This window comes from Callithrix jacchus, chromosome 3, assembly GCF_049354715.1.
Source record: "Callithrix jacchus isolate 240 chromosome 3, calJac240_pri, whole genome shotgun sequence".
Classification (NCBI taxonomy): domain Eukaryota; kingdom Metazoa; phylum Chordata; class Mammalia; order Primates; family Cebidae; genus Callithrix; species Callithrix jacchus.
Genome location: NC_133504.1, coordinates 14248325 through 14267216, shown reverse-complemented (window position 1 = coordinate 14267216; position 18892 = coordinate 14248325).

The following is an 18892-nucleotide window of genomic DNA, read 5'->3' as shown; positions in this document are numbered from 1 at the left end:
AAATAAACACCATTAATTTGATTCAAACTGTGACCCTGAGGTTAGCGGAATGTTGGAACAGCGGGTCAGACATGCCTTTAGTTATGGTGGGGTGGAAAGCATATTTTACTTGGTATCTAAAATTAGCAGTTCAACTTCCAGCCCTTCTTGCCACCATATGTGTGATTCTGAGTGAATGACTTTACCTCTTTCAAGTTTCTCTGAACTGAAGCTTGTTTACAGAACAAGGATAATGTTTGTTGCAAAACGTGTCATGAAAAATAAATGAGAAGCTCCTTTTTCTCATGGCAAAGGTCAAATCTGTAAAATCTGACAAATTAGAGGCTCTCCTCAACAGTGATGTCATCATCTTCCGGTAATCATTTATTCCTCATGTACACAGTTGCTAGGTTAATCTCTTAGCCGAATACCCACCTACGCGGATTCATTTCATCCAGACCAAAGTCTTTCTTGGTTTGATTCACGAAGTCTCTCGCCTAGTGAATCCCTCTCTTTCTCGCATCCTATTTGTAAACAGAAGTGCTTTGTACCAGCTATTTTGCTTTATTTGCTGCCTGTTAAGCACACATGAACTTTCATCTCCAATTATTTTTCTCACAGCAATTTTGTAGCAAGAGAAGAACTCAGACCACAAACTCAGTTTTCAGGAAGTTTAGCTTGATCATACCCAGGTTTAATTTTCTTGAGATTTTATCCAGGTAGAGTTAGAAACTTGATCTCAGTCAAAATGCTTCTCTCACCTCCTAAAGCACACACATTTTCTCTAGTCCTCCCTTCCAAAATGTGTGTGTGTGTGTTTCTATTCAGGGTTTCATCTACTTTCCAAGGAAATTCATCTGGTTTGGGTAATCACCTATGCAAACTAGAACTCTCTCATCTCTCATCTCTCATCTGTCTATCTGGAACTGGTCCTAGATGGTTCTTTACTATTTCATGCCACCGAGGGAAGGTTAGAAGTTCAGGTCTGCTAGGGCACTGGGAACTCTATGCAGCCTTCTCAGGCCCATCAGCTTCAACATTCCAACCCCTTTTGGCTCTGGGATTGTGTTATGTTCCCAGGAAATTTTTACAAATATAAGCATGGGGTTGTTCTGTTTTTAGATACCCTAAACACAGGATGATTTGTGGAAGGGACACTCCCTTCCCCCCAAGTGTCTACTCAAGTTTTGATTCCCACCTATATCCTTCACACTTCACAGTTTAGGATAATTTTATCAGAGCTGATGGTTGACAACAGGATTGTGTTAAATTACTCCTCTCTTTCTTCTCACAAATGTTTTGACTTGGATGTAAATGCTGGATTTTCCTCTCAGGGCTAGAATTTTGAAGCAGCCTCTCTTTTTGATGTTATTTTATATTATGTTGTTGTTATGTTGTGTTATGTTATGTTATGTTATGTTACGTTATGTTATGTTATGTTATGTTACGTTATGTTACGTTATGTTATGTTTGTTATGTTATCAAGTCTCTATGAGACGGCTAAGCTTGAAATTAGAAATACAGCATTAATACTGGAATGGGCCATTCCATGTAGCAAACCCTAATGTGAGGATTCACTTTGCTTTATAAGGGAAGTCGGAGGGAGGTGGTCTCAGTCCTTGTCGTGTGGTAGAGAAGTAAACATGGGTGAAGTGTGGTCCACAAGTCATCAGGTCTAGGATCATGCACTTATCAAAAGCATTAAGGTAACTGACAGAAAAAAAATCTCAGCATTTTGGAGGGTTGGTTCCTTCTTTTGATCCTCAGTAAAAACACAGAAGAAAGAAATAGAATTAATTTTAAACAAGCCAATCTGAAAACATACAGGAGGAAAAAAATACATGGCCATGCTAATCCAAGTAATTTCTGTTTGCAAACAGCAATCTGCAGTGTCTGTAATATTTGTAATTTGAAATCTGGCAGAGTCGCCAAAGGCAAGTGCTCAACCCAAGCTGAAGTTCATGCAAGCAGAGGCCGAAAGATGGGTTTTTATTATTATTACTAGTATTATTATTATCATTATTATTATATTATTATTAGAAGAGGAGGAGGAGGAGAAAAAAATAGTAATATTGGGGAAAAAGACAATCTTGATGTCCCAGGTATCTCTGAGTTTCCTTCATTAAATACTCTTTGACAGATAATGATAGAAATCAGTCTCACCCAGACATGCCTGGGACACAGCATGGGGATAAATGGCAGGTTACCAGCACCTCCCCACAAGAGGATATTCTTTCATTTGTTCTGAGCTAGATGCTGGGATGAAGTTAAAGTCTATTGAATGAATAGTCAGGAAATGTGGCTTATGCACAGATGCTCATCGCTGCAAGAGGAAAGAAATTTAAGGCTTCAGAACCTGGGACTAAACTTAATTTCTGGCTCCATACACCGGTCTGTGAAATTTCCGAGAAGCAAACAGACCAAAGCTGACTACATTTTCAAGTGAGTTGGATTATCAAAGAAATTGCAAACTTGACTGAAACCAGCCAGTGGTTTCTTCATCCCTCTGACAAATCTTCAGACCCCAAAACCATTCCACTGAGACTGTAAGGTGATATGTTGCTTATAAAGGAACTTGTCCCTTGAGGTGGCCATACAAGACCAGAGACACTGGAGATATTTCTAGAATGTAACCTGAGCAGTTGTTAAATCTGATCAAAGGACTCCATTTCAAGGACAGCCTGATCCTAAGTTTTACTTAAAAGCAATATATGTTTTATGCTGTGAAACTCTATGTGGTTTCCCTTTCCTTTATAAAATGAGAATTTTCATTAATCTGACTGTATTAATTTTCCATGTCATGAAAAATAAATGACAATGGATACACTATGACAATGTATTTGGAAAACTAGAGATGGAAAAATGTATCTTTTAGCCACACATCACTGGAATGTATGGAGTCACAGCCAGCTCAGTGAAGAGGGTGGCATCTCACCAAGAAGTCACATTTATGGACCACAAAGCGGCACATGACACCTTCTGATATCATCCTTGGGAAAGGCTGTTTTTCAACAGTTATGAGGAATTGAAATATAAATATATATATATGGAAGTCTGTGTGTATGCATGTATGCATGTGTGTGAGAGAGAGAGAGAGAGAGAGACAGAGAGAGAGAAAGAGAAGTTTGGGAAAGCCCAAAGAGTGTATACTGTGGTTATATATATTCCTTCCATTGCATATACCCAGTGGTTTAGGATGAAAGGGAGGCCACAACTCAGCCTCCTCCTAGCTCTAGGTTGATTTCAACCCTCTTGCCAGAGTCACGAATTGAGGACATTCACAACTAAGTCAACAGTGCATAGTATCACGCTGGGTAAAGTGATTGGTTTAGAAATATGCTTGACTTAGTTCAGGCCAAAGTCTTCTGGACAAGAAGGTTCCCTATTCTTCTGGGAGAGCCAAGAGAGGTCATCGCACTTTCTCCTTTTGAATGTCCACATGAGACGCTTGACTCTGTGTCAGTGCTGTCACCACCACACCTGAGCAGGAAATTGACACTGGAGAAGAAGGAGCACAGAGAAGGAGCAACTTTTATTCTGTCAGGAATCCATTACGGCTCTGAAGATTGGCAACCTTCTATTTACGTGATCCCAATTGACTATCTTTATAGTTTAAAGAGTTGGTTTCGTGTTCATTGTGACAGGAAAAGTCACAGTTGTTATAAGTACTTATATTATTAGGAAACACATATTTCTATTTAGCCTCTCATGTGTTTCTTCTTTTTTACCCAACAGAAGTGCACTTTCCTTGAGAGCTGAAGTTATGTCTTATGTTTCTGGTTCTAGCATTGTTCCTAATACATAATAATGGTTCCCATGATGAATTGAATTCAGTGCATTCCTTTACTAACAATGGAGTCACTACAATCTCTGTACAATAAAAATCAGTCATTTGCTGTGGTACAAACACACTATAGAATACTACACAGCTATAAACAAAGAATGAAATCATGTCTTTTGCAGCAACATGCATGCATCTGGAGGACATTATCCAAAGCAAATTAACACAGAAACAGAAAACCAAATACCACATGTTCTCACTTATAAGTAAGAGCTAAACACTGGGTACACAAGGACACAAAAATGAGAACAGTAGACACTTGGGACTTCAAAAGCAGGGAAGGAGGGCAGAGGCAAGGGTTAAAAAACTACCTATCAATCAGGCAGGTTTACCATTCAGGCAACAGGATAATTAGGAGCCCAAACCTAAGCATAACAGAACATACTCATATAACAAACCTGCACATTTACTTCTGGGATCTAAAATGAAATAAAAATTTTAAATATACAAAGAAATCAACTGAAAAAAATCATTTAAGACAGAATTGCTTTTAATTTTATATTTTAAAAAATATGTAGGGATTCATACATTTTTTAGGATTGCAGAACCTGAAAAATATATTATGTGGTTAAATTACCATTGCAAAAAAAAAACCCCAAATATTTAGAAAACTTTCTCTATGTATAAATATTGATTTCAAACTTGTTTTGCTTCCTCCAGTGAAGCAAGAGCATATAGGGTCATGACCCAATTACAGAACATTTGATTGTCCCAGCTCAATCTCATAACTGCTCAAGAGAAATCCCTGAAGTAAAATTTATCATTATCTTCTGAAAGTTGTTTGAAAAAGAAATGTTAAATAAAATAGTTTCATCCTATCTTTCAGTGGTGCATTTTTTTCATGCCCCAAAACACAAATAGCATACCCTAAACCCAGCCAAAATATCTCATAGAAAGTTTTAAAATAATGTATACAATGAGGTAGTTGAATCTCATGTAAATAAAGGCTCATTGGATTGAAGTGCAATTTTCTTAAAATTACAGAGTCTGAAGTTTGCCAGTTTTCCTGAAACTCTTGCAAGGTTATTTTGCCTTTCCTATTTTTAGTCTACAGTTTCATGGGGAGTTAGCATCTGTTATAATACAATGCTAGATCATTATAGGTTTTTAATATCACCTGTTTTCTACAGTTTTTCGTGAATCCCCTGCTAATTTTCAAGTCAGTGGACTCCTCAGTCTAGAAGCTCCTGTCATCCTGGTATCTGAAGGGTACCAAGTGGATAAGCATGAATGAGCTTCCATTTTTAGGTTTTGTGATTCTTTTGTGCTTGTTTATTTTTAGTTTCTATATTATGAAGTTTTCTACTGATATTATATACCAGTGTACATAAATGGCTACAGTTTACTGACATCATAACAAAATAGTTTTTAAACAAAATATTTTTGCAATTTCCTCTCTGGGACTTCTGGTCCAGAGATTTTAAGAATGTTTGTTTATTATAGTTTTTTTTTAATTTAAGAAATGTTTTGCCATAGACTTCTGCTACCATAGAGGCACGATCAACAAATAAATGCTGATTCTCTGAAAACATGATCCTTCTGAGCATACTGTTTTACTGGATTTCTCCCTTTTATCTTCATCCCTTTTCTTCCCAAGTCCCTCTTGTTTTCCATTTACAGAAACAAATGAAAGCCTATTCCAGACGTTTTTGCTAAAAATAAAATGGAATAATGCAATTCATTTTCTTTGAAGAGTTGAAAACAGAGAAGTCCACTTGAGTAAGAAATGAAGGAAATCAGAGTGATTAGTGAATGAAACTGACCTGGGAGTTCAGAACACTAGATGATCATTTGCCAATAAATGCTGTGGTATTAAATATGTGTGTAACATCCAACTCTTTCAGGTTTTACTAATGCTGTAATTAATGTGAACCAAGCACAGCTGTGACTGCATGCCAGCCAGACCAACAGACATACTGCTCGTGGTCCCATAGCTTCTGCTCTCATGGGGAAAGTGCGCGAAAAGTACATGGACAGCTACAGTGGGACCAGGGAAACCAAGGAAGGACCTGGGAGAAACTAAGGCAACTCCTAGTGACCTCATTTTAGGGGTCAAGAAAGGCTTTTTATAAGGAAGAGACATCTTCCTTGAGAACCGAATAATGAGGAGGAAGTTAGCCACCTGGACATGGATAGAGAAAGAACACTCTAGCCTGGGGGAACTGGAAGAAGTTCAATATGGGAGTATCACAGAGCAAGTGTTTGGTGTGAGGTTATGGGGACAAGGGAGGAATATGGTAGGATACTGTGAATAAGCAAAATAAGGCTGAATGAGTAAGCCCAGGCATAAAAGTGGATGTTACAAAGAATGGGAGAGGAAACTGTCTAGGGAAGCAGAATCTCTGGTCAGTGCTGAAGAGAACATGAAGATAACAGGAACCATTCTTGACAATTCGAATCAAGTAAAAGGATCACATCTGAGAAAACCCATGACACTCTTCCTGGTCTCTGTGGCAATTTCTGTTTTTGTTCAATTTCATGCGTATAGGACAGAGCCAGAAACAACAACTAAAAAGAACAAGAAAGTGTGAGTACTTTGCAACTATAACTCAACTTCGTCAGCTCTGTCCACGAATTTAGTTACTAAATTTTCACTTCTTGCAAAACCAATGAAACTTACGAAAACCGTAATTTAGTGGTTCTCAGAATCCTAGAGTGATGCAGTAAAAAAAATCAGCAAAGGGTTGAAAGGGTTCCTATTCTTTCACAATGCCAAAACACTCACATATTCATATGTTAATATGGTTTGGTAACCATAGAAAAGTGGGAGAAAGAAAAAAATTGAACCCTCTTTTCACTGTCATTTTGGAGTATTCCTCAGGAATATGTCTTCAGTAACTTAAGTATGCTCATGCTTTACATATAAGCTTCTCAACTTATTTCTCTGAAGGCTATATCATATGTAGTTTTCCATGGTATTACAAATCTTTTATGTCTTAATGACCATCGAAAATACCACTTTCTAATACTAATGTACACATGTGAAAACCAACTTAACCATTTCCATAATGATTTGGATATTTTACAAATTTTAAGTTACAATAAATATTTTGGTGACATTACTTAACTGGTGGATTGGTTTAATAAGATCGTCGTGTTCAGTGATGCACATACAATGATAGATGAGAAACGATTATTGGTTACAGGGAGTTTGCTGTCTTCTTGGTCATAAAGTGTTTTCTGTATTCAGAATGCTTGCCCTACCGTGGATTTCCCAATGTGAAAAAACTAAGTATAAACATGGTAATGTCTCCCAGTAGTTATTACTAAATTAATTTCTTAAAGAATTTAACAATTCATAATTACCCCCAGAAATGTTAAAAAGAAACTTATTTTTGCTATTATTTGATCCAGACTTTTAAATTATGACTTACATAAAACTAACTCAAACTAGGATTAAGTTAGAAAAACAAAGTGAGGGTAGGAGGTTCGGGACATTGATTTAAGCTCCAGTAACGACCCAGTAGAAGGCTATTGGCTTCGGGTGTTGAGAGATCCAGGGGCTCAGACAGGGGCACCTGGGTTCAGTTTTTTTCCATCTCACACTCTGATTTTTTTTTTTTCTGATGGCTTCACTCAGGTAGGCTCTGTCTATTCAGGAATATAGATATTCTAGGTTCCATACTCCTCATTTTCAGTCTTGCAAAAAGAGAGCACATTTCACATTTCAATAACTTCAACAAATGTCCTAGAATTGAGTTTCTTGGCATGGCTTAGTCCTTGTTAATCTTGGAACAAACCACAGTTGCCATGAGATGAAATCATGAATCAGCCATGAACTGATGGCTGGTGAATCAGCCATGAAATTCGCTAATTGACAAAGCCTGGATACTCTGCCTCACTCAAAAGACAAGACCGAGTGCCTAGGAGGGGCTGTGTCCCAAAGGAAATAAGGCTGTTCTCACAAAGAGAAAGAGCAATGGATACTGGAAGGGCAAAGACAACTATATTCACCCAGATTGGTAGAATCATGCTTTAAGGAGATCAGAAAACTAAACTAAAGAAGATGAAATAACTCACTATCATCCTGCTAATTAGGCACTAAACTGAGAGTAAGACCCACATCCATGTGCGGGTATGTCAATGCTGTTTGGGGAATTCTGTATTTCTTTTTTTCATGATCAACACATAATTGAGTACCTATTGTACATAGAGGTTTTCTCTTTAAAGTAGCTGAATGAGACAAAAACAATATGCTAAGTGACACAAATAAATAGATAGAAGAAAATTATGAATTCAGTTGAGAGAAATGTAGGAAAGCCTCACAAATGAGATGGCCAATCAGGGTGAATCAAAAATTATATCATCTCTGCTGCAATGAGCACATTTTGGGGAAACATCCCATTGCACTGCAAAATACATTTTCTCCAATAAGGTCTATGTACCCTTTCCCCAACCACGAGGGGCATGTAGCTCTGGAAACCATGTGTGGCCTGTGTCTCTCTGAAAGCAGAACCCAGGCTGAGTTGGTCAGAGGTGAACATCTGACCTGAACTGGGTCAGTTAAGTTCTCTTCCATAGGAACTCAGGATTTCTGCCATCTCAGAGAGAAACCAGAACTCAGCTGAGGTCTAGCTATGAGCACAGGGTTTGGTGTTTAGAAAACAAGCAGGGTCAAGAAACTACCTGGCCCTTAATGGATTCTTAGCCTGCTGTCATCTCGGTTTGAGGTTCTTGTGAGACACAGTCATTGTTCTGTGAGTTCAGCAAGATATCTCAATACCCCCTATATTTTACTGAGCTTGTTTAACTCAGCTTCTAATATTTGCCGTCAAAAGCAAATATTGAATATGACATTAGTTCTGATATTCACCTTTCTTTCAATTTACCTAAAAATTGAATCCTAATATTTCCTATTTTACTTCACACATTTTAAAACCTGAGTTCTGTCAACTCAGGTTAGATCTCTTTGATTTCCTTCTCCCATAAGCTCAAGAAAATTTACATTATAATAATTTTATGTAATGTGTATATATATATATATATATATATATATATATTTTTTTTTTTTTTTTGAGACGGAGTTTCGCTCTTGTTACCCAGGCTGGAGTGCAATGGCACAATCTCGGCTCACTGCAACCTCCGCCTCCTGGGTTCAGGCAATTCTCCTGCCTCAGTCTCCCAAGTAGTTGGGATTACAGGCACGTGCCACCACGCCCAGCTAATTTTTCGTATTTTTAGTAGAGACGGGGTTTCACCATATTGACCAGGATGGTCTGGATTCTGACCTCGTGATCCACCTGCCTCAGCCTCCCAAAGTGCTGGGATTACAGGCTTGAGCCACTGCGCCCGGCCCCATGTAATGTATATTTTTTTAAAAAATAAATAAATAAGTTTCAGCTAGATTGTCAATGTCCTAAGTGAAGGAGTCACTGCTTCAAGTTTCATGAGATTTTGCCAGTGTACCTAGAAAAAGATGCAGTTTATTGCTCATAAATAATAGTGATTTTATTTCAAAGGAATTTTGCATAAGTATTTTACATAAATGAGTCTTCCAATAACATAAATATTCATAATTAGCTAAGTCCTCATCTTCTTATGTATGAAACTACCACATACAATGACAAAAGCAATCATCATTTCCCAGGGAACACCCTGATCAGGGATTGTGCAGCTGGGAGTCAATCATTAGCAAGAGGCGCTCTATCTGCAGGAGAGTCAGGTGCAGCCAGGAAGAATCTCATTCTGCCTTTCTACCATCTTTCCAGCAAGCTTGTTTTATGGGTCAAATTGATTTAAACGAATTCCAAAGGCAGCCTTAATGAGCACAAACAATCACAGAGAGGAAGCCACTAGGATGTAAGTGATATGAGAAAAGCATCAGTAAGTCTTTGGCTCAGTCACTAATACAGAAGTTATGGAGACATTGCATGGATGGGGAAATAGAGTCATGTCTTTTCCCAGTGCCCACCTACAGCTACTTCCTCAAACCTATTCCCAATAAGGACTAAAGAGAAAAATGAAGGCCAGATGTGGTGGCTCACGCCTGTAATCCCAGCACTTTGGGAGGCCGAGGCAGTGGATCTTGAGGTCAGGAGTTTGAGATCAGCCTGGCCAACATGGCGAAACCCCGTCTCTACTAAAAATACAAAAATTACCTTGGTGTGGTGGCATACACGTGTAGTTCCAGCTACTTGGGAGGCTGTGGCAGGAGAATCCCTTGAACTCGGGAAGTGGAGGTTGCAGTGAGCTGAGACTGTGCCACTGTACTCCAGCCTAGGCAACAGAGCGATAGTCTCAAAAAAAAAAAAAAAAGAGGAGAATAAAGAACGAGTATGTTTTTACCTATTTCTTTAAATACTGAGTAATAATTATGTGCCAGATGTAGTATTAAGAAAATGAGATTGCAGTTGTGAAAAAGAACTGCAGATTCCGTGATTTCACAAAACGTATCCTCTATTCTAGAGGGAGATGCAGACGCATGAACGGGGAACAATGATATGGCGATGTCAGTGCAGTGAAAGAAGTGTTCTGGAGACATCAGGAAACCATACAACCCAGGGAGCAGACGAATTTTCCTGTAGAAAGTAACATCTCTGCTGGGAACATTCAGACGAGGAAGATGAGGTAAGATGAATAATGGGTCAAGAAATGGGACTGCATTCCCAAAGGTCCAGAGACCAGAGCTAGATGCAGGAAGGTCAGCAGGCCTGAGAGTTATCCAGATGGCCAGAGCTCAGGCATGAGGAGAGTGATCACAAGAAATTAGGCTGTCAAGAAAAGATGAGCCAAATCATAAAGGGTAGTGAAGATTGTTGCCAGACACACTACTGTATACTTCATAGTATACTTTATAGGAGAGATCGAAGGCAGGCGCGGACATAATGAGCATGCATTTCAGAAAGGTGAGTGTTGGAGTAAACTAGAGAAGATACTGGAACGGGAGAAAACTGGAGGCAGAGAAGTTAAAGACTAGTTAGAGACGGTATTATCGGCATTAATCCAGGGTACATCTGTCGAGGCTTGCACAAGACTCCCTGGAGACGAAGCCCAGTGGATGAATGCATGTCAGAGACTATGGAAGCACCTTTGGCACCTTCCGAGCCCTCTGAGCTGTCAGCATACAGGGGGTTATACGTTTCGTTCAGCATCCCTACCTTGTATCATCTCACACAGGAAAGCACATCACTAGATTACAGCAGAGTCATGCTTTCCTCTTTCTTGTGAGGCGCTCAGCTGAAACACGGACTTGGGCAATTTCCTCTGTCCTTTCTTTCTCACTAAAGAAGGGACAGGGAGCCTAATGTGTTCAAAAAGCTGCTTTTTGCCCATTTCCCTGCAATCTCTGTGCCCTGTGAGAAGTGAAGTCTACAGGGAGAAACTGAAAAGAGTAAATAGAGGCAGAATCGACTCCTCATGCTTGTTTTCTTTGCTCTCACCTTTTCTTCCTGTCTGGAATGCAGACGTGTTGCCTGGAGACAGAGCAGCCACCTAAGGACCACGGAAACAAAAAGTCAAATGCCAAGGACGCTGCAAGAAGAAGGAAAGGGAAACCAAGTCCCTAAGACCTTAATGGAACTACTGATTTGTGTGACTAAAATAAACCTTTATTTAAGTCCTGGCGAGTGGTTCTTTTAACAAAGCAGTCATAACCAAACCAGCATCTTCTTTGCCACTTGACAGAGCCCTCTGGTATTGTTTTTTATTTTCCTTTTTTATCGAAGTAGTAAAACGAATGTTCTTTAGAGGAACAAATAAATATCCACCTTGGTTTTCCAAGCTGCCTTTCCTAGGTAGGGCTTTGTGAGGGAAACATTCATGGTGATATCCTCAAGCCTTCTGTGAAGGTGGGATAATATATCTCCAAAAGAATTTGTAGGGAGTGGGGATGGTTAATGGGTTAAAAATAGACACAAAAAAATAAAACTTAGAATCTGACAGCACAACAGGGTGACCATAGTCAGTAATAATTTAATTATGTATTTTAAAATAACTAAAACAGTTTAATTGGATTGTTGGTAACACAAAGGATATATGCTTAATGGGATGAATACCCCATTTTCCATTATGTGATTATTATAATTTGCATGACTGTGTCAAAGTATCTCGTATACCCAATAAATATATATATATGCCTGCTATGTACTCACAAAAATTAAAAATAAAATTTAAAAATTAACAAAAAAAGAATTTGTAGGAATGTTTAGTTCTCTCTCTGGCCATTTACAGTTTTCCCAGCCATGAAAAGAGAATCAAAATAATTTGATTTATTTGAGGAAACAGACTCTCTCCTTTGTATAGAATAATAGTGAAAAAAAAATACAAGAAGATAAGACTTAAACCATCAATTAACTTGACATTGTTCACTTGCCTGAACAGGCTGTCTGTGTCAGGGTCCTTGTCTTATCCTTGTGCTATAAATCTGTCATGGGCCGGGCGCGGTGGCTCAAGCCTGTAATCCCAGCACTTTGGGAGGCCGAGGCGGGTGGATCACGAGGTCAAGAGATCGAGACCATCCTGGTCAACATGGTGAAACCCTGTCTCTACTAAAAATACAAAAAATTAGCTGGGCACGGTGGCGCATGCCTGTAATCCCAGCTACTTGGGAGGCTGAGGCAGGAGAATTGCCTGAACCCAGGAGGCAGAGGTTGTGGTGAGCCGAGATCGCGCCATTGCACTCCAGCCTGGGTAACAAGAGCGAAACTGCGTCTCAAAAAAAAAAAAAAAAAAAAAACCTGTCATGAAGCCTTTGGCTGCTCACTTACCTCATCCCAGCACAAAACAGTACGCTCTTCCTCACACATTTATTTGCTCTTTCAATAAACACTGAGTTTCTGTACTAATCGCTAGCATTGATTGTACTGCTTGTTAGATATAAAAGACAAACAAAATGCCCATCCTTGACTTCAAAGGAGGAGCAGCATGCCAGGAGGAGGGACATTTAACAAACAGCAGCAACATTCTTGGCGCCTTGATTCAGGCCTCCACAGCGCAGTGGGGCAGCATGGAGAAGTGGGTAGTTCCACTTGGAGATTAACCAAGTGTCCATAGAAGATATAGTGCTTCAGCAAATCTTGAGTATATGCTGATATTCAACAGGGGAACAAGGGAAGTGCCCGTGCCAGGCAAAGAAAGCAGCATCATCAAGGGCACACGGTAGAAAACAGAATATGGGGCCAGGTGCGGTGGCTCACGCCTGTCATCTCAACACTTTGGGAGGCTGAGGCAGGCAGATCACAAGGTCACGAGTTCAAGACCAGCCTGGGCAACACGGTGAAACCCCACCTCTACTAAAATGCAAAAAATTAGCTGGGCATGGTGGTGGACATCTGTAATCCCAACTACTCAGGAAGCTGAGGCAGGAGAATCACTTGAACCTGGGAGGTGGAGGTTGCAGTGAGCCAAAACTGTGCTACTGCACTCCAGCCTGGGCAGCAGAGCAAGACTCCATCTCAAAAAAAAAAAAAAAAGAAGAAGAAGAAGAAGAAAAGAAAATGGAATATGGTACATGAGATTGCAAAAAACATTAAACAAAGAGAAGGTCAGAAGCTGAGGCTTACATACACTGAGGAACTAAGGCCATGTAGAAAAGGGTGATAGAATCAAACATAAATCTGGGTTTTACAAAGATCATTCTGGACACATTAACATGGATAAAGTCATGAGATATCTCACCAGACTCAGAGAAATGATTGATTTTTGCCCTCTAAGTGTAAGATAATGAGACTCTTAATGTCCTAGGGTAGCAGTTATGCATCTGAGATGACAGAGAGCAAATTTTTTAAATATAAAGAATATGAATAAGGAAACCTTAGTGATTAGAGATGGGAGATAAGAAAAAGGCAGTTCCAAAGATGATCTAAATTTCCTTTTTGGGTGACTAGGCAAATCAAGATTCCCTTTTCTGATACAGGAAACAGATTTAAAAGAAGTAGGTTTGAAGGAGAAAGATTTTCAATCTGGCTTTAGATCGGGCATCACTGTGGTCTAGCAGAAATGTACATTTTGGAAGAAGACAGAGTTGAGTTCAAACCCCAGCTGTGCTGTGTCATAGATCTGTGGCCTTGGATCTCTCCCTTATGTCCCTGAGCCATGATTCCATCTGTAAAATGTAGATCACAATTTCTTCCTTGCAGAATTGTTTTGTCTTACAAAGTGTACAGGATGCCTAACAGTGCTCATTAAATGGTGACTGTTACCATTACAAACCAGAGAGGGAGCACCTGTGTGAAATCCAGGTGAGATTCTCCAGTGGCTGCTGGAGAGCTGACACTGGATCTCAGTGCATATATGCTCATTTATTGAAGGTGCTCAAAAATGTTGCTCACATTTCAGTTAATCTAATGATGAGACAGAAGCAATGAACCACAGAAAAGGATGAATGTCATCAGCAAGGACATGAAGAAAGAAAATATCTTTTTATAAACTGCTTTGTACCAGAAAAACGTACACAAATATGTCATTTCAATCATTTCAAACCCAGGAAACTATGTGATTTTATCTCAAATTTATCGAATAAGGAAATTGAAATTCAGGAATATTCAGTGGCTTTCCCAAGGCCACACAGCCAGTAAGTCCCTGTTAGGACTTGAGGCTTGATAGGCAGCAAAGCCAAGATGATGTCGCTGCACAAGTGTTTGCGTGTTTCTTCCATGCTGTAGTCTTCCTTTGCCATGTAGGTATAGAAAGGGTCAAACCGCACAACGCTTTGGTTGTGCACAGGAGCATAATGGCCCTGGATGCAAGGGCAGGTCATGTGCTGATACAAGCCTATGGAGAGAGCTCATAGAAGGCTCGGCACTGAGTCACAGACAGGACTTAACAAGTGCCAAACATCATTTTAGAAGACCTGGGAAGGTTGGGGTTTTTTTCCTGGAAAATAAAATAAGATTTAAAAACACACCATGTTTCTTTTATACAACAACAAATGTCCTGCAAGAAATGTGTATTATCTCTATTACTCGGGGAAATTCAGTGTAGAATTTGTCCCTGAGCTTTAGCATGAGCTGTGAGAGGGATGCACACTGCCCTCTGCTGGGTGGCGTGTATAAGCGCACTGGGTACAGTGCAGTCTCCATCAAAAGAGCTGTATTTCCTATGTTACTTAGAAAAGTAACGAAGGGTGACAATTCGTGTGAGCAACGCAGTGTTTACAGATGCATCTCTGATGCATAGTGCATCCCTCTCACAGCTCATGTTAAAAGTTCTGGGACAAATATATACTGTGTGTGTATATATATATTTATTTCTATATTTTTCTCCTTATCACAGATTGGCAAATGACAGCTATCTTTAACTTTTGTTTAAAGATACAGAAACAGAGATGGTCAATGAGACATCCAAGGAGATACAAATATTCACTCATCAGAGCAAGATGTTGCAACTCACTTTAACATTCTTTATAAAAGAGCGATTCATGATTATTAGAGTGCACATGAATCACTTGGGAATTTATTTAAAAAAAAAAAAAAATGGGCATGATTCCCAATGACTCTGACCTAGTTACTTGAGTAAAGCCCATGAATTGCATTTTTAACAAACGGCCGCGTATTCTAAGGCAGGCCATCTACAGACCTTGCTTTGAAGAAAATAAACACTGATCCACAATCCTCTTTGTCTCCCAAAGTTTTTGTTAAAAGCTGATTTACAGAAAACTTGAGATTTTAATTTTTATTTCTATCTGTGTAACCCTAAACAATATTATTTCACCTCTCTTGTCACTCTCTTCAACTGGAAACATTGTGTTACTCACACAAATTCTCACCCTTTGTTACCCTCCTAAGTTTGTGAACAAAAATATGTAGCACTTATATATGGGTGCTCGGATGATCATTTATTTTTCAAATGCATTACTATTTTAAATTATAATAGAAAATAAGCAAACTGCCAGTCAGGTCCTATTTTCCACAGGACACATATAGGAAAATAAGTCTTAGAGCTTAGTAGCAGCTGGTAAGAGCAAAACCTTGCTTAAGTTTTCTAACTCAAATCCAATTCTCATTTTGCTGCAGACTCTGTCATCAGAAGCTTTTCTCAAAATTCTTACCCCATATGTTTTTAACTAAGAAATAAAGGCATACTGAGTTCTCTTAGTGCCCCAGGAAGCTTTGGTCAAACTCAAGGGAAAACTCGGGAATGTTTTCTCGGCTCTTCATAGTAAACTACCTGACTTCTACAGGGTGCTCTATCGACATTTTCAGGTTTATTGTGAGGGTATCTTGAGACCCACACTTTGACCAAGGGAAAACTGTTGCTTCTAATTCTAAATCAATCTCTGCCCAATACATAACTCGAGTGGGGATTTTCTCACGACACAATAAATTTAAGAGTTTTCCTGGCTAAAAACGTATTTATTTTTAGTTTAATATAGAATCCCAGAGATTGCATTTGACCAAAACATTTCCATGGTCTTTTTCCTGCCTCATAAATCACAAAAATGTAAAGATTATCCCAATATGATTTAATGCTACAATAAGTTAAGTTTTAAAGTATTTTTATAGATAGAAGAGTATTTGCTAACAATTCTGTTCTATCCTTTTCCTGTTGAGAAAGCGTACTTCCTAGCCCTTTCAGCTTCCACATCTCTGAAAACTTCAGGAACAAAGTGTTTTAGGGGATATGAATGTAAGAGAACTGTGGCTGTATTTTAAGAATTTTCTGATCTCAAGCTCATTCTTGCACTACTGAAATGGAAAATAAAGGGTGGCTTTAAAGGAAGGGATATATAGCTGTGATTTAAAAAACAGAGAAATTAGATACACCAGTAGTATTTTGCCTGTTTGACAAAAAGCAAGAATCTTTTCCAGCGTATTACTTTGGTAGTTATGTTTGCTCATCAATAAGAGAGTAGAACAAATAAAAGTTTAATCTAAAAGTTACCAGCTCAGTCTAAACAACGAGAGCAAGAAACTACATTCAAGCGCAAACTTACATTAGATAATTACATTTCTTAAATCCAACTTTTGGCCAAAATGGAATTTTAGACAAGTTTCTATTCCAAAAACTGTCCAAAACAATTCAAAATGCTCTAAGAATGTAGCAAGACACAGCAACAAGTCAAATAAGAGATAGAAGGCATTTTTTTAAACTAATCCTCAAATTATAATGTAAAATTCAGAATAAAACAGTTGCCTCACTTAGGAAGTTTTTAAACACTCACATAAACACACAGAGAGAGAGAGAGAGACACACACACACACACACACATCCATATAATCTACAGGACCAATACATGGATAAATCTATGTAAAGATAAGCTGTACACATATCTGTCATAAGTTGCATCATACTTTTCATATTACTCAATAAATTTCTAATGAAAAAAGAAACGCTGTATGCTAAACCATAATCCGTATTTTTCTAATAACTGATCCAGGAGCACCTTTATATAATCTAATCTCAAGTGACAGAATCTCTAACATAATACAAAACTTGGTGGATTTCTACTTAATTATTGTTTCTTTTAAATTTTTTCTCTCTTAGCAAATTTTTTTGTCAACATTACACGTATTTAAAGGGTGTTCTGTACTCAATTAGAAAAAAAGTCTTCCAAAATAAATCCCTTCTTAGCCTTTTCCTTCAATAGCAGGGATCCAGTATCTGTGTAATTTTGCTCATTATTATTATTATTATTTTGCCCAAACTCACCCATTTTCCATCCTTCTTTAGTGTCTTCTGTGCCCAGGGTGACCCATGGCACCCTGCAGACCATGTGACAATGTAAACTGCATGAACTCAGGCCTCGTTCCTGCTGCTTCCAGCTGATACACCCAATTGGAGGCATCAATACAGGACTCTCGTACTGGAACAGAGGAATGTCAGCATTTTTTGCTGCTCCCTTCCTTCTTTGTTCTATTCTCTCCCTCTCTCTGGCCCCACCACTTGGTTCCAGTTTTCATTAGGCCCTAAGAAAATTAATTCCTCCATTTTTCCCTTTAGCCTTGGAGTCATAGAGGCTTCCACTGTTTCTTCCTTCTAAGATAGACCTTTCTCTACAAGATAAAGAAGCAAGCAATTTGGGAAAATACCCACATGATGTTTCCACGGGCTCACAGCACCTCAGTGCTATGGTTTTGGGTGCCAACTGCACTGTCACCTGTCCCTTTATCCCATCACCACCAATGGACCCTGGTGATATGTTGAGCTACAAGGGATTAATGTAAACTCAAGGCTAGCATTGAGAAACTTTTGTGGGATCTGGGTATTTTCCATTCCCAAACTCAAAGTTATTCTGGTAAATATCTATTGTACCTCTAGTGAAGACATAGAAAAAAAAATACAGCATATAATCAAGGTGTGTTATGAGATCCTGCCTCAAAGGAAGTGTCTCTTCCTCAATCAGTGCATTCCGGATCCCTGAACAGGCTGCATTCTAGGAAGTGGGTGAAAAGCTGTGTATTACCACTACTGTGATCTTCGTAGATTTCTGTCCACCACACTGGATTTCCCCTCAACTATTTAGATTAAGCTATATCTTCTGGGCTGTGAACTGAGACACCCAATGATTCACCAATTGATAAGGCTGAACACAAGTGTAATATTCTATTATTAAGTGGGAATGATGTGTCTGATACAGGTCTCATGCAAGTTCAGAATATGCATGTAAACCTCATGAGCAAATGTTCTAGACCCGTCCTTGCTGTTTTGCAGTCTTTCTTCAACTCAAATCTGTGGCTTAGTAGGAACTTCTTTATAACCAGTATGACCAGACATCTGAAGAGGGCAAAAATGCAGGTATAGTCGGTTATTTTCAAGATTTTTATGGTAAAATTTGGAAAGAATATAGTCGAGCTTCATTTCAAAGTGACCTTGATAAAATAAAATGTTCCTGATAGCAACAATTGTGAGCACAGAGCTGGTTTTCCACATTGTTTTGTAGAAAAACAGAATTTGAGGTATATATTTTTACTGCAAAATGAACACAGGGTAATAGTTTGACAAAGAATAAGACTGGTGAAGTTGAGAAGAATAAAATGGTCTTTGGAAGGGGTATTGGGGCTGCGTCTCTTAGGATGAGCACATAATGTGTAGATATTTGTGTGTTCAACAAATGCCCAGTAGGGGGCATCCGCTGCTGGGCATGCTCTCAGTAAGCGGGTGAACAAGAGAAACTCATCTAGTTGTCAGGCAACT